This window comes from Carassius gibelio, chromosome B8 (assembly GCF_023724105.1).
Source record: "Carassius gibelio isolate Cgi1373 ecotype wild population from Czech Republic chromosome B8, carGib1.2-hapl.c, whole genome shotgun sequence".
NCBI classification, from domain to species: Eukaryota; Metazoa; Chordata; class Actinopteri; order Cypriniformes; family Cyprinidae; genus Carassius; species Carassius gibelio.
Window position 1 is genome coordinate 6725758 of NC_068403.1, and position 16985 is coordinate 6742742.

The window sequence follows — 16985 nt, forward strand, 5'->3', positions numbered from 1 at the left end:
TATGCATATCCAATCAGATAGCAATTGATTAAAACACACGAAGTGGCAAAGTATTTTTAATATACAGTATGACATGCAGCATTTTTTGAATGAGCTGTTGAAAAAAGCTCATTATGATTGATATTGCCAACTGGTATTTTTTATCTATTTAAATATTGTCATAATTATGAACACACAGGTCTACTAAAATAAAATTGTTAATTCTAAATAAAGCTGATAAAATACTGTAACAATACTCATCGGAAGAAGGAGGCGGGAACCGGCGCACAATCAAAACATAATTTTAATAATTGGAAAATAAATAAACAAAACAGCGCGTCAGCCCCTCACGGCGACTGACGCGCACAAATAAAAGCAAAACATAAAATAATGTCCCAGGCCTGGTCCTCTCTCGTCCTTCACGGTCGTCGCTCCAGTTTTATATCCTTCCATCTCTTACGTGGGACTCAATACGGCGGTGGGGCTCAGGTGCAGCTCATCTCCAATCACTACACCTGGCCTCACTCCTCGTTCCCACGCCTCTCTGCCCCGCCCCACTCGCCACATACCCCCATCGCCCCTCGCAGGCCGGGGGGGTACCCTCGAGACTGTGCTCTACTCACCCCCCCCCCCCTTCCTCCGGGGGGGACCGCTCACGGGGACCTGCAGGAACCTGGGGGTAGGACAGACGAGGCGAGAGAAAAGGAGATGGAAGGAGGAGCGACAGAGACGAGAGAGGGAGGGAGGAAAAAAAAAATTCCGGTTCCCAGACGCACTGCTGCTCGGCCCTCCACCGGCTGGGTGATCTCCTCCGCGGTGCCTGGCGGTGGCACTGGACGGCCCTCGGCGGATGGCACGACACTCCTCCGCCGCCCGGTGGACGGCGACGGCTCCTCCGATTTTGGGCAGCGGCAGGAGTCCCCCGTTCCCTGCCCCTCCGGATTCCATCACAGAGGCGGCAGGCTCCGGCCCCCTGGCGAACGGCGCCGACTCCTCCGCTCCCTCACGGACGGCAGCCGCCCCTCCTTCTCCCGGGCTTCGGCACCAATGTAACAATACTCATCGGAAGAAGGAGGCGGGAACCGGCGCACAATCAAAACATAATTTTAATAATTGGAAAATAAATAAACAAAACAGCGCGTCAGCCCCTCACAGCGACTGACGCGCACAAATAAAAGCAAAACATAAAATAATGTCCCAGGCCTGGTCCTCTCTCGTCCTTCACGGTCGTCGCTCCAGTTTTATATCCTTCCATCTCCTACGTGGGACTCAATACGGCGGTGGGGCTCAGGTGTAGCTCATCTCCAATCACTACACCTGGCCTCACTCCTCGTTCCCACGCCTCTCTGCCCCGCCCCACTCGCCACAAATACAAAACACTAGATGACAAAAATGAGAAATGTTGCCTTAGCTACAAACTGAAATAAGTTAAGACACTAAAATTACTAACTAGAAATAAACACTGAAAGAAACTGAAATAACAATAATAACCAATTCTAAATAAAATTATTAAATAAATAATAAATAAATAATCTAAATAGCAAACGAAAAACTAATAATATTATAAAACATTAAAAACTACATTGGTATATAAATAATAACAAAACGACACTTTTCCAAGTATGCTTTTGGCCTGCGATAAACCATAAAACTTCACTCACGTTTTCCCTTCTGTTACCATTGAAACAAGTTTGCGCTTCTCAAAAAAAATCCAGTGAGTCATACATTCGCAGATTAATGCGTGTGATTCATAAGTCAGCTTTTGTGCTTGTGTGGTGTTTCTTTTTTTACCCACAATCCTGTTTTTGTACATTTCAATCACAATGCTGGCGCTCCGTTTTGATGACTCAGAGATCCGAGCTCTCTTCTAGATGAAGATATGCACGACTCCCCTGGAGAGCAGAAACAGAAAAATACTCAGAAATGGCTTGCTTTAGAAAGAAAATCATGGAAAGAATATCAAATGCATAAATAAATAGAAATTCAAGGAATGATGGATAACCAAACGCCGTTTGATTACTATCATTCAGGCAGCAAATTAGAGTGCTTTATGCATGTCAGAATAGTGCCTTTTTCTTCACATCCACATTAAATCTTGTACATCATCTTCTTACAATGCACCGCTAGCCCCCAGCGGGACTCACTCAGGCTGATTTAATAGAGCTGGTTTAACGGCTGCGCCCCGCTATAATGAGTCACCTTCTCCATGCACTTCAGCGCTGATTATGGGCCACGCTTAGGTAAGAGCAAGAGGCGCTCTGAAATGGAGACGCAGTGGGGGTCTATGTAATGTAAAGCTGTATGAAGGTATGGCAGCACTGACGTCTATGGCTGCCTGCTCAGCAGAGGAGAGAGTGACAGCCACCCAGTGCCCCGGCTCATCTGACACAAACAGTGCTTGCACTTTTATTAGCTCACAATGATAAAGACGACTCAAGTGCTAGTTTGAAACTTCAGACTCCATTCCTCCAGTGTGCAATCCCCCCTCTCCACCCCTGAGAATCTGATTGGAGGGAGGTGAACCATGGGAAAAACCATGAGTGGACTTCAAAGCCATGTGGGAAAGACTACTGAATAGCAGGGGTTTACATGGGGTCAACCTTCATGCCGGCAAAAACACGAGGTCAGAGGTCGCTGACATAGGCTACCTGTTCGGCATTCCACGGCCCTCCTTCAGGAAATTACCCTCACTTGTCTCAATTTGGGGGGCCACCTCAAAGCAGAACTTGGCTTATGCACGACCCAGGATTAAATCATTGTCTCTGTCAGGGCATGAGTGCCAGATGGGTGAGTAAATGAGATGCTTTTGCTTCTGAAATGTTTGTCCGGATTGTCTGGTCTTGGTTTGAGCCTGTAAGAAAATAACGCCAACCAACAGCAGATGATAACGGATATGACTCATTCCATATCAAAATTAACATGCTGAATAATTGGAAGCCTTTAAATATGCAGCTAAAATTGAAAGAACTGCTGTCAGTCCTCTCCATGGGAATGGAAAATTACATAAATCACTTTAATAATGGTTTCTTCTAGACAGCAATAGGATTAGATTGAGAATTTTGATCAAGTGTCCTGCTCCTCAGATTTGTATTTTTTTTTTCAATGGAGAGCTTATTGATATCTCAAACTATTATTTGCCAAAATAATAAAATGAACATATTTCATATTTTTCATTAAAATTTCCCAACTGTAAATTTGTCTATGATCGCTCGTATCGCTTAATTTTATATATATATATATATATATTTATACACACACACACACACACACACCTGTGTTAGAATGTTTGGAATTTTTGGGGTAATTACATTTTTTAGCAAGTATGCATTAAATTGATGTGATGAAAAGTAAAGGCTTTTTACATTGTTATATAAATTCTATTTCAAATAAATTCTGTTTAACTTCACCAATGAATGAAAAAAAATATATTTTTGTTCCACAAAAATATTAAGCAGCACTGTTTGTAATATTGATTAAGTAATGTTTCTTCAGTATATCAGAAGGATTTCTGAAGGATCATGTGGAGTAATGCTGAAGAATGGAGTAATGCTGAAAATTTAGTGTTACAATCACAGGTATAATTTTTGATCAAATAAATGCAGCCTAGATGAGCATAAGAATATATATACTTAAAAAATCATTAAAACATTGAAAAAAAACAATCATTTGAGCTGTAGTTTATAACACGTACTGCATGCCAACTATTAATATTTTGTCTCTTTTCAGGGAGTTTTCAAAGAACCTATCTGCAACCTGTCAATCAAACAGGTAGCTCCGCCTCAAACTCACGCTATTGGATGAATGTTGCTCTGTCAGGTCTGGTCTCAAAATAACAGAGTAATGTTTGATAGCACCACAGAGACACAGTGTTTACACTTTCCGGGGAAGTCACCCTGCAAATGGCTTTCTTGACTCCCTGACCATAAAGTGAAAGTATTTAGACAATTTAAAGAAATCACCTCTATTAAGTCTTCATATCTCTGCAAAAGCAGTCTTAAGCAATACAGTCTGAAAATTCACATTGTCACATTATCAGCACAATAGAACATAGTTGTTGTCAAGTTCAGGAATGTCACTCTGCTTTGTGTCCCAGACAGTGTCCTATCAGTAAAGCGCAAGCACTGAATGGCAGGTTTTCCTGGCCTCCCACCTGTTTCAGCAGATCTGATGATAGCCCCTCACTACTGTAATGCTTTTAGCGGCAAATTACCTTCTGGGATTTGATTCAGTTCAGTGTGGCCAGGAATTTGCTAGAGCAGTTCTAGCGCATGTCACTTCTCCGCTCAGGCTGAAAGAGCGTAAGTACATTTGTCTGCGTGCATGGATACGGTGGTCACGTTTAGCTGGACACCAGAAACAGGTTAACAATTATCCATTAGCAAAACAGATTACAGAGCACCCATCTGATATATCATCATCACATGGAAATGTCAACGTGTTTTTCTGCTCTGAAGTCTGTATGACTTCTGTTGTTTTTGTGTCCATCTCATTTTTAGTTGAGGGGATTTTTCCGAGTCATTTCCTCGTGATGATCGCAACCCAACTGAATCAAAACACAGACGCTTGATCCGTCACAATTACTCAACAGTAACCTCATGGTAAAACCCCACACAAGCTGGGGGAGAGCTGTACACTTCCTCTTGATTTGCATCATGAATGAATCCAACTGTTTAGCTGCCTTGTCAGGCAACGGCCAATCACTTTGTTTGGCAACAGGAAGCTTTGTGACCTCACCGTAGACAATCACAGTTTCAGCTCCCAAATGGAAAAACAGATGTAGAGCCTGAACTAGATTCATGGTCATTGTTTTTTCCCTTTGCCCTGATTAAGTGTTGTAATTTTAGAGTGCTTTGGAGTTTTGGGCTGTTTTGACAAAGAGCAAAGTAAAACAGTGATCTATTATTTTCCGTTTCCACATTACAGTAGTTCCTTGCTTTTTTATTAAGGACCCCTGGAATTGATTTTCAGTGACGTTTTATTATTTTATGAGGGCATATTCTAAACATAAACAGAAAAATGTTCTTATACTTGACAATCAATTAACTGAAATAAATCCTTCCTCTGAAACGTGTTTATTTTTAAATCGAGTCAACTTAGAAACATACACAGTTTTGTCGAGAATATTTTTTATTTTTTATTTTTTCTCGTCAAGGCTTCATTTAATTGCTGAAAAAATACAGCAATGCCAAAATTTAAAATATCTATTTTCTATTTTAATATTTTTTTAATGTAATTTATTCCTTTGATGCAAAGCTGAATTTTCAGCTTCAATGTCATTTTTGTGAAAAGTATGATATATATATATATTTTAATACTCATTGTATGATGAATAGAAAGTTCAAAAGAACAGTACTAAATATCTTTTTTTAATATTATTATAACTGTAATCTTGATCAGTTAAATATCTTTGTTGAATAAAAACATTCATTTTCTCTTAACTGTTTTGACTGAACCCAGACTTTTAAATAACATATAAATAACACAAAATAAATCATAACACAAACTCTCTAGAATACATTTTAATTGGCTAGTGGCTATGTTAGATAAATAGCTCAATACTGTTTGATAATTTTTTTTTAATTTTTTTTTTTGGAGTCTTTTGTTCCATGCAACAGCTCTGACTAGATCTTAAAATAACTAGACAGGCCTTGAATAGATTATGTAATATCTCCACTCTTAGGTAACAGACAAATTCACGACGAGGGCCATTTGTGTCACTTTCGGTGACAAAAATATTCATTTCCAACCCTTGTTTAAGTTGAAATGAAAGCGTCTGAATTTGAGGTTGAGATTTATGACTTTGACGCTAACGCTTAAATGATTAAACTAGATCCTCAGGGTTGCATTTATTAATGTGAAGTTCTATTAGTTGCAGTTGCAGTCTGACTCAACATGCCTCCCACCATACACATTCACAGCCACATGCCTACAAGGACTCACTCACTTATCTATATAGGAATATCTTTCTTTGTCCAACAGAGCATGTGTAGACCTTAGGTGTTACCTTTAAGGAGGGTGTGAGATGTTTGTAAATCAAAGGGTGTTCCCCTAATATCGTCAAAGTTCCTTGTAGTAAAATCCGACTGTTGCTTCTCCGGGACACAAGTTACACCCAGCAGTCAAATATACATCAGAGCAGCAGACGTCATTGAAAACAGTGCAGGCCGTGTGCACAAGGCTTAGGAAAACTCTTACTGAACCAGGGTGGGAAGATGCAGCTCTTGGTGTTGGAGATATTAGTGATACTAATCTTTTTTTCGAAGATACAAGTCTTCATGATGCACGATTGATCAGGGCGGTGTGCCGCATAGAAAATATTGATTTGCACCAGCCGGAGCCATATGCCTATAGGGAATTTCATTTCCTTAGGGCCATATTGACCTTGCTTTCTCTGTTGTCTATGAGTGAATAAGGAAAAAGGAAGCACATACTGGGGGTAATGAACCACTGAAGCTTAAATACTGGTGCAGGGTTGAAAGAATAAAGGCCTGTTCACACTAAGAGCGGAAAAGCAAAACAAATCACACATAAAAAGTCTGTTCACACCAAGAGCGAAACGAAAAACCACTGCATTCATCCACATGCTTTAATGCATAATGTGACTATATGACTGCCACTTTACTTTAATGCAATATAAAAGTCATTTTTAGGCATAAGTTTGTTTGTTCTTGGTGTGAGTAGGCTATAAAGGAATAGTTCACCTTAAAAATGTAAATTCTGTCATTTATTTACCCTCATGTCGTCCCTAATTTGTTTGACCTTAACAAATGTTGTTGGACCTCAACATTTGTCAGAATATCTTCTTTTGTGTTCTGCAAAAGAGAACATAGAAAGTCATAGGTTTTAAACAACATGAGGGTGAGTACACGATGAGAGAAATTCCATTTTTGGGTGAACTATCGCTTTAAATGAGAAAATCTAGTAAGTGGACAGTCAAAGCAGTTGCTTTAGCCAATTTATTTTCTGCATGTGTGCGACTGTTCTTGTTGTTCAGAACTTGTCATCTGATGACTAGTGCGAGATGAAATGCGGTGTGACACAGATGCTAGCACTCTTAAGTGTCAGAGGAGTAGTGTTTGGAGTCGGGCTAAAGTTTATGACAGGGTCACTGAGATATGACAGGGTCACTGAGATGAGACAGGCACGGGCCCACACGTGCCAGCCTGACACACTGGGCAAGTCACTGGAGAGCTCAGCTTCCAGCTATACACCTCTGTTCCAAGGAGCACAGAGAGTTTCTGCACTTTAGCATGATGCACATTTTGCACATAATGGAGGATCTCAGTTATATGGTACTGAAATATCAACTTTGACTAGATGTGATATGACAGATCCAACAGTCGTTTTTTGACATTCATGAATAAATTAAATGAGATTAAATGAATCTATACCTCGGGAGCATTTGGTGAGAAGTATTTGAGATCATGCTGAAATATGAACTCAAATGTGAGCACCGATTGAAACATTGCTGAGATCTTTTCAGATTTACATGACTTTCAAATAACATATTTCTCACCCAGAGCTGGATGAAAAATATTTTATTTGAAAGCCATATCAATTAAAATCATGCAATTAAAAAATAAATGTAATAAAATGTGTAAAAGTCAGAGAAATTAAAAATATGCAATTTGAATACTCTATTTGAAAACAAATGCAATTTAATAAGTGTCATGGAAATTAAAACCATGCAATTAAATAAGATTTATTTCTCAGTTAATAAAATATGTAAAGTTGCAGAAGTTAAAATAATGCAATATATCAAATGGATTTAAAAATAAATAAAAGTTATAACATTTAAAGTTATGCAAAAAAAAAAAGAAAACATGAAATGCAATTAAAATAATGTAAAATTTATTTAGATATATTTTTTTTTATTAATACATATCTGTAAAAGTCTAGGAAATTAAAATAATGCTATTTCTTATATTTCATATATTTTATATTGAAATTGCAATTTACAAAAAAATCATGGAATTAAAAAATTGAATATAATATATACAAATAATGGAATAAAAATTTCATACATATTTCCACACTGTAAATAGAAATTATAACCAGACTCTGCTCTACAGTATTATATGAAATTGCACTTTCTCAGTGAAACTGCTTTAAAATAATTGTTAAAAATGATTATGTAATCATAAACATATGGAAATGGAAAAGTCAAGAATTCATTGTTTCCAAGATATGGGAATCTTAATGTGAAACCTCTGAGAAAAAGGCCCTACAGCTAAAACTGAGCAGCAGGAGATTAATTTGATTTCCATTTAATATCACTGCTACCCAGCAGAAACAACTGAGATTATACAGAGGGATCTCATTTGTGATTATTCTTTTTCTTGTCCTCTCTTGACACCGTCTTCAAGTGCCCGTCCATTCATACAAGAAACAAGAGCAGCCAACATGCTGTTCTAACAATAGCAGGTCTAATTACATACACAAACACGGATTTAGAAGGTCCTCTTTTTCCTGTTATCCACCAATCTCCTTTCCTTCCCGCCCACTCGCTGAACGGAACAAAGATGTAGGAGTGCTGGAAATTTAAAGCCCTTTCCATGTTTACATTCATGACTGTGGACGTCAGCACGAGGACAGGCCACACGGAGAGTGATGCATCGACACAGACGAGAGCTTCTGTTGACTTATTAGTGTCATGGAGGATGCACATTAATGAAAGGTGGTGGAGGGGGGGTTAACTGCACACAAACACATTGTTTACGGGACCTTGGCATTGACTGTGATGGAGATGGAGAAATCCGTTAGCACACATCATGGCTGATCTCTGCCGGTTCTGTCTTTTCTCATCTGATCTGACCGGAACATCTCCGCCATCTCTGTTGTGGCGCTGACCTCACTGCTAAACATCAGCAAACACACAGCGGCTGATTCAAAACCACTGCTCTTTTGTGACGTCTTGTCATTTGAGGCGACAAATCATGCGGCTTGCTGAAAAGCGTGATATTACTTTTCTAAGAGATCAGGCTTAGCTTTCAGCTTTGCTGTTTGCTAAAACTGGTATTTAAAAAAATCCCAATGGTTGAATCTAGGGATCAGCGTATTATAGAGACAATGACTTTCAACATAAGCCATTATGTAACCACCTAGTAATGCCAGCAAACACCTAACAACACCCTACAAACCATTCAGAGCACTCTAGCAACACTCTACATACCATTCAGAACACCTTTGCAACTAGAGGTGCTCCGATCACGATCGGCCGATCGTTATGCGTATCTCGTCAGTAAAGCCGGTTTTCTAATCAGCGGTTAATTCCATCAGGTGCGTGATTTCACATAGAGCAGCTGTTACTACACAGAGCCGTTGTTAATAGAGAAGATGCGCAAATCACGTTAATTTTCAGCGTTTATTGGCCCATCTTCTCAGTTAACAACGGCTCTGTGTAGTAACAGCTGCTCTATGTGAAATCACCCACCTGATGGAATTAACCGCTGATTAGAAAACCGGCTTTACTGACGAAATGCGCATTAACGATCGGCCGATCGTGATCGGAGCACCCCTACTTGCAACCATTCAGTACTCCTTAGCAATGCCTTAAATACTACACAGAACACCCTGGGAATGTCATACATGCCATTCACAACACACAGGCAACGTCTTACATACTATTCAGAATTATTTGGCAACCACCCCTCACCCTAGCAACGCCCTACAAACTATTCCAAACACCTTAATAGCTACTTCAAAATCTAGAAATAATTTAGAAATCCCTAGTAACACCTTGATTACCATTTAGAACACCTTGGCAACCATCTCACCCCCATCAACACCCTACATATCATTCAAAACACCATGGTAACCACCTCACACCCTAGCAAAGCCCCACAAACTATTCGAAACACCTTAGCAGCTATTTCAAAATCTAGAAAACATTCAGAAATCCCTAGTAACACCTTGTATAGCATTTAGAACACCTTGGCAACCACCTCACCCCCTAGCAATGACCTTTATACCTGAACACTTTAGAAATTAACCACCTTACACCCTAGCAACACTTTAAAACATTTAGAATACCTTATCAACCACATATAACACCCTAGCAACATCCTATGTACCATTCAGAACAATCTAGCAACACCCTACAAACCATTCAGAACCCATTAGCAACCATGTCACACCCTAACAATGCCCTTCTTTCCATTTGGAACACCCTTGATACGGTGTAAACACACAGAGTACATACAGAATAAGAACACAATACAAACCATTCAGAACAACTTAGCAACATCCCACAAACATTTATAACACCTTGCCAACCACATATAACACTCTAGCAACACCATACAAACCATTCAGAACACCATAGCAACACCCTACAAACCATTCAGTACACACTAGCAACACCCTAGAAACTATTCTGAACACCACAGCAACCACTTGACATATTAGCAACACCCGATAAACATTCAAAACACAATATCCTACATACAATTCAGAACACCATAACAACACCCTACAAACTGTTCAGAACACCTTACCAACCACCTACAACACCCTACAAACATTTAGAACACACTGTCAACTATAAAGAATACCATATCAACATTTTACATACTGTTCAGAGCACCCTAGCAACACCCTACAAATTATTAAGAGAACCTTAACAACCACCTCAAACCCTAGCAACACCACACAAACCATTCTGAACACCACAACAACCACCTCACACCCTACACACTATTCAGAACACCTTACCAACCAACTCACAGCCTAACAACATCTTACAAACCATTCTGAACACCACACCAAACACCTCACACCCTACACACTATTCAGAACACCATACCAACCACCTCTCACCCTACACACTATTCAGAACCTACACCAACCATTTCAAACCCTAGCAACTCCCCACAAACCATTCTGAAAACCACACCAAACACCTCACACCCTACACACTATTCAGAACACCATACCAACCACCTCACACCCTACACACTATTCAGAACACCATACCAACCACCTCACACCCTACACACTATTCAGAACACCACAACAACCACCTCACACCCTACACACTATTCAGAACACCTTACCAACCAACTCACAGCCTAACAACATCTTACAAACCATTCTGAACACCACACCAAACACCTCACACCCTACACACTATTCAGAACACCATACCAACCACCTCTCACCCTACACACTATTCAGAACCTACACCAACCATTTCAAACCCTAGCAACTCCCCACAAACCATTCTGAAAACCACACCAAACACCTCACACCCTACACACTATTCAGAACACCATACCAACCACCTCTCACCCTACACACTATTCAGAACACCATACCAACCACCTCTCACCCTACACACTATTCAGAACCTACACCAACCATTTCAAACCCTAGCAACTCCCCACAAACCATTCTGAAAACCACACCAAACACCTCACACCCTACACACTATTCAGAACACCATACCAACCACCTCACACCCTACACACTATTCAGAACACCATACCAACCACCTCACACCCTACACACTATTCAGAACACCATACAAACCACTTCACACCCTAGCAACACCCTGCAACCCATTCAGAACACCTTCCATTCGGAACTGGTATTCAGTGCCCTGAATACCATTTAAACCACCTTACACCCTTGGCTTTTTGAAGGTGAACCACTCAAAACACTGAAGCTGCAGATAAACTATTCAAAAATACTGTTCTACATATTGCATTAGGTATGTTTCAAAGAATCTCAAATATTTAACCACAAATGGTATGTTGTTCTAATTAGTAAATATGCAAAATGAATATCATCATTCATCATTTCAATACATAATAAAAGTATTCTCATAAGTCTTTTGTTACTTCACACATTCTATGGGTGTGATTTAGGTGTTCGGAGATCAGAGAAAGGGATCTTGAATACAATCAAAAAATTATATTTGGAAACTCTTAAGACCTCCCTAAAGACATTGTATAATTCTGAAGCCACTTTCTGAATTCAGATGACTGTGGGATGGTTTTGTGCTAGTTTTACTGCAAGTTCTTGTGCACTATGCAATGTGCTGTTGTGAAACAGCTGCTCGAGTGAAAGAGGAGAGTCTGGCCTTTGCTCTGGGGCAAGTTTTTATGTATGAACTTTCTGTATCTTCCACACTTGCAGCAAGTTTGATCAGATTCCACATTCCAACACATTCTGAGAAAGAGAGCGTAAAAAAGGAGAGTATTTAGCCCTGTAAAGGATTATTCAATTGTTGATAATTCATGAACCTATAATGCAAGTGCTGTTAGCACGGCTTAATAATTTCTCTGATCGATGATGATAATGTCTGTCTGTTACAGTCATGCATCACAGCCAAGAGTCTAAACAGATGTGACTGATCACCAGAATGTTAAAGAGGTAAGAACATGTAGCGAACATTTACATACTCACTCAAGAGACGCAGAGGTGAAACAGACAGATGTTTGGATTGGGCTCCGGGATCCCTCAGATGCATTTTCCCCAATTCAGACCAACACACTAAAGCAAAGCTGTGTGAAACGGCAGAACATTGGGCTCATCATCACTGAACTTTCTGCAACTCTTTTTACATAGGCTATTGAAACTAAAAGGCCAAAATAGCCACAAACACACACACAAACTATAACACAATTTCTGAAGGCATTCAGTAGCTCTGGAGAAACAGATCAAAATGTATTTAAATAATTTAATCATTATTCTCAGCAATTATTTTCCTCCACTGTCCTCATCATGATCGTTACATCACAAATTAGCTCATAATACATTTTTTTAACACCTTGGCAGCTGAGCATAGCAGACCTCATTTACATACATATTCATACAAATACTTCACAATATCACTGTTTTTGATATTTTTATCAAATAAATTTAGCCAATATATATTGTAAAAATATAAATAAATATATATTTAGTCTTGCAATGTTAAATTATATTTCACTTAGGAGTAAGCATAAAGTAATTGAAAGAGGTGCAGGGAGCTTGAGTAAGCAGTGACATTTAAAACAGCACAGAGGAAGCACTTTAAAATGAGCACATACATACATTACATACTATTTGTGTGTGTGTGTGTGTGTGTGTGTGTGTGTGGACCTGCATTTGTACACATATCTCTCCCCAGCATGGGACTGCTGTAACTACTAGGGTGTTATCTAGTTCTACAGAAAGAACTATAGTTTGGCATGATACAAAGGGTATTTGAATTCAAGAAACACTTTGTGCTTCCCTCTTATATGGTCTTACAATAGTGTTAGGAGAATTTCGGGACACTCCAAGTATGGAGGGAACAGCGTGTCCACTGATCTGATAGGAAGCAAGAACAAGCCATCAAAGCCCACTGTTCTCTACACAGAACAGATATCTGAAGTATGTGCTTGAAAAAAGATTGTGTGTTGGACCTGGATTGAATCTGATGACATTTTATACATTCTATGCTTATTTGGGAAAAAAAATCAGTGAAATGGATTTCATGGTAAGATGTGTTAAAGCAGAGCTCCTAGTACTACATACCTTGTTAATGACAGGTGTTTGAATTCTTTAAAGTAACTTGAGAGCAAGGTTGCACAACATCAGTCAAGAAGTGACATGATTCAGCAAAATCAACGGAGGTAGCCAGCATTGCATTTATGGTGTGTTTATACTTGGCTTGGTTCAATTAAAACAAACTCCATGAGGTTGCTCTTTTAGTGTGATTAATTTGAATAAGTGTGAACAAATGCTCTCTTGGTTCTTCCAAATGCACTCTTGGCATGGTTCAATAGAAATATGGACACAACACCGAACAAAGACATCTAAACCAATAAGATGTTCCAAGATGCGACCCTAAACACTAGAAGGCTCAAGCATACCTGGTTACCAAAATACCAAAGTTACTGCAGTTAATGTTAATATGGTACACCACTGACATCGAATAGTATTTGGCATAGACTTTAACCAGTTTAATCAGTACGACATCAAAACCAACCCTATTAACTCTAATAGACGAAACTGGTCATATCGTGAATAATTCATCAGTGCATGTCATTTCAAAATATCTCTTCTTAATTTCACATTAAATCTCATTGTCGGCTGCCATCATTAAGCCTTCTCATATTTTAACCCCTCCCGTCCAATCACCGGACCTCATTCTGGTACTGAACGCCCACTATGAGTCAAACAATTCCAGATGTATAAAATTAAGTCCCACCCAACATTTGTCTTGCTGAATATCCATCATCACTCGAAAAATAAACAGGCTTGTGAATGCCATTTAACTTTTGCACTTTTAAAAGTGAGCAAAAAAGTATGAATTGTGCTCCTTAATAAAATAAACTTTAATCAGATACAAATGTCATCCCACAGAAACTTGTAGCAATGAAACACAACAGTGCTGAATGTAATCACTCAGAGAAAAATCCCTCATAACCATAAACACCTTTGTCTTTCTCAGTTTTTCTTACGGCCCCTGTCAATGGTGGCTTATTCTGTCTTTGATTCATTAAGAAAAGAGTCTGTATGTTTAAAAGAAGGAAGTCTGGTCGAAACTGACCTTAAGAGAACAAAGAGCCCAGAGAGCCTCCAAAAGGATCTGTCAGCTGATTCACACACCAATCTTTTCCCTATCTAATCACTCTCCTCCCTAATGTCTGCGGGGAATGCTTCGTAATGATACAGTGTCCAGAATAAAACCTCCTTAAATCTCTAGCACATCACTCACTGTTACTCACTATTATGGGAAAAGCATGTGTAATCTTTGTAAGGATGCCAGTAAATGTCATTGCTTTAATTCCTTATCCTTAAAATTCCTGAAAAAAGATAAATAAAGACCAAGAAAATTACTTGTCAAGCACAAGTTTTCTTTCCTATGTCAATGCATTTCATATTAAAAGAGATATTAGTTGAGATATGTGATTAGTACGTTTTGTTATCCATTTATCCAATTTTTTGTAATTTTTTATTTATTTTTATACCTCACAGCTACAAACCAAGGCTTGCAACTTGATGGTTGGTTGTGGAGGGCATTCTTATTCTAGAAAGCATATGATTGGGCAGAAATCTGTGTAGTGCAGGATGAGTCACCAATATTTATGCTCCTTTCCTCGGGAAGACAAAAAAACATATAAGGAAATGTTTTATCTACTAAAAGTTTACTTTGTCACTTTGGGATACTAGATGCAGTAGATGGCCTGAGAGTAATGCAAAGTTAAGTGAAGTAAAGTAAAATAAAATATTATATTTAATACATATTAAAATAAATTACAATTATTGTACTTTGAATTAAATTTATTTCAGTAATTCAACTATAATTATTTATTTCTTTTAAAGCACTGGACTCAGTGTAACCATGCAATGTGTATTGAAATCTGTATATCTGCTAAAAGTAAATTTTGTCATTTGGGAAAATATATACAGTTGATGACCTTGAAGCTAAAAGAGATGGAGTAAACACTCAGACAAATAGATAAGCATGTTCTCATTTTAACTGCATAAAATATTACTTTTAAAGGGGTCATCGGCTGTCCATTTTCCACAGTTTGATATGATTCTTTAGGGTCTTAATGGAAAGTCTATAACATATTTTGGTTAAAATTTATCAGTCGTAGTGTAAAAAAAAACCTTTTTACCCAGTCAAAAACAGCTCTGTTTACAGCAAGCCGTTTTGTTGCATGTTCTTTTAAATGTTAATGAGCTCTGCTGACCCCGCCCCTCTCTTCAGAGCCACTCTCTGAGATGCTGTAAACTTTAGCCGCATTTATTTTGAAACTTGCTAAGTAGCACATTAATAGGAAAGGCGATTTGCAAAGATTTATATATAATAAAAACACTGTAATTCTTCTGTAGATGAAGCTGCATCACAAATGATTTGCATGAAAATAGACATATTTAGGTAAATCGGGGGCACATTCCCTTCAAAAACAAAGCAAATTCACTGTGTCTTCATCGGCTCAGATGTCAGGAGTAAATGAAAACTGCTATGTTCATTATTACATCCAAAAACAAAATGCGCCGTCAATCGCTAAGGAGATATTCTTGTTTACATCTGCTATGCCGTCTTAATGGCGGACTGATGACAGGTCACTCAAGCCCCTTTCACACTGCCATTCCGGCAAATACAGGGGTTCCAGCAATTGTTCCCTGGTCGCTAGATTTTGCACTTTCACACTGCCAGTGATGACCCGGGATATTTGCGTGCTTTCACACACAACCCTTGAAGATCCCGTAACGACACGTGACATCAGGGCGTGACGTGTAATGTACGAGTCGACAACGCTAGGCACGTTATACTTTCACTGAAGCAAGCAAACGATCTCGGCATCAGCGCGGAAAGTGAGGAACTAACTGATCTCTGCTTCATTACAGTTTGCACATGTTATGTTTTCGTCGCGAACGTTGATCTTCCTTCAAAACAGCCGGTAAAAGAGTCGCGCGGTAACGCGCGTCATCACTTCGACACGGAATTAGATATGGCTTTTGTTAACACAGCGCTCGTCCCGGGTCGAACCCCGCAATGTTACTAGGTCCCCGACCCGGGTTCAATTCGGTAATCAAACTCGGGACGTGGTTGCTTTCACACAGAAGGCGACCCGGCAATGTTCCGGAAATATTGCGGGTCTGACGTGCAGTGTGAAAGGGCCTTCAGAGCAGGGCTGTGATAAAACCAAAGACTGACCACTGTCAATCAGCAATCATGGGAGGGGCCTGTGCAGAATTATGTAATTCTGCCAAGAATCTGTGATAGGCTTGATATGAGAAAGGGGTTTGGATTTATTGAGACTTTAAAAAGCCACTGGGTGGATTTTTATCATTAAAAAATCCATGTGGTGGATTTGTGGTTGTGTACACACACTGCCAACACACATTTCAGTTCAAACAACATGTAAAAGTGTTTTTTCCAATCGATGACCCATTTAATTAAATTTAAAGCACTGAACTGTCTAAGCTCCTGCAGAAAATTTTTTTTTATCTCTGTGCGGAGTTGCATTTAGACATATAGAAATATAAACTTGTGCTATTATCATCGCAATGATTACGGG

The 16985-nt window shown here is 39.1% G+C and overlaps 1 long non-coding RNA gene across 1 annotated transcript; it reads right to left on the reverse strand.

The window, feature by feature from the left end:
• Positions 1–10536: 10536 nt before the first annotated feature.
• LOC127963619 (uncharacterized) lies at positions 10537–12511 on the reverse strand. The gene is made up of 3 exons (XR_008154870.1): positions 12388–12511; positions 11392–12150; positions 10537–11261 (listed from the first exon to the last, which is right to left on the reverse strand). It is a non-coding gene; the product is annotated as an uncharacterized LOC127963619 (long non-coding RNA).
• Between the last annotated feature and the right edge of the window lie 4474 nt (positions 12512–16985).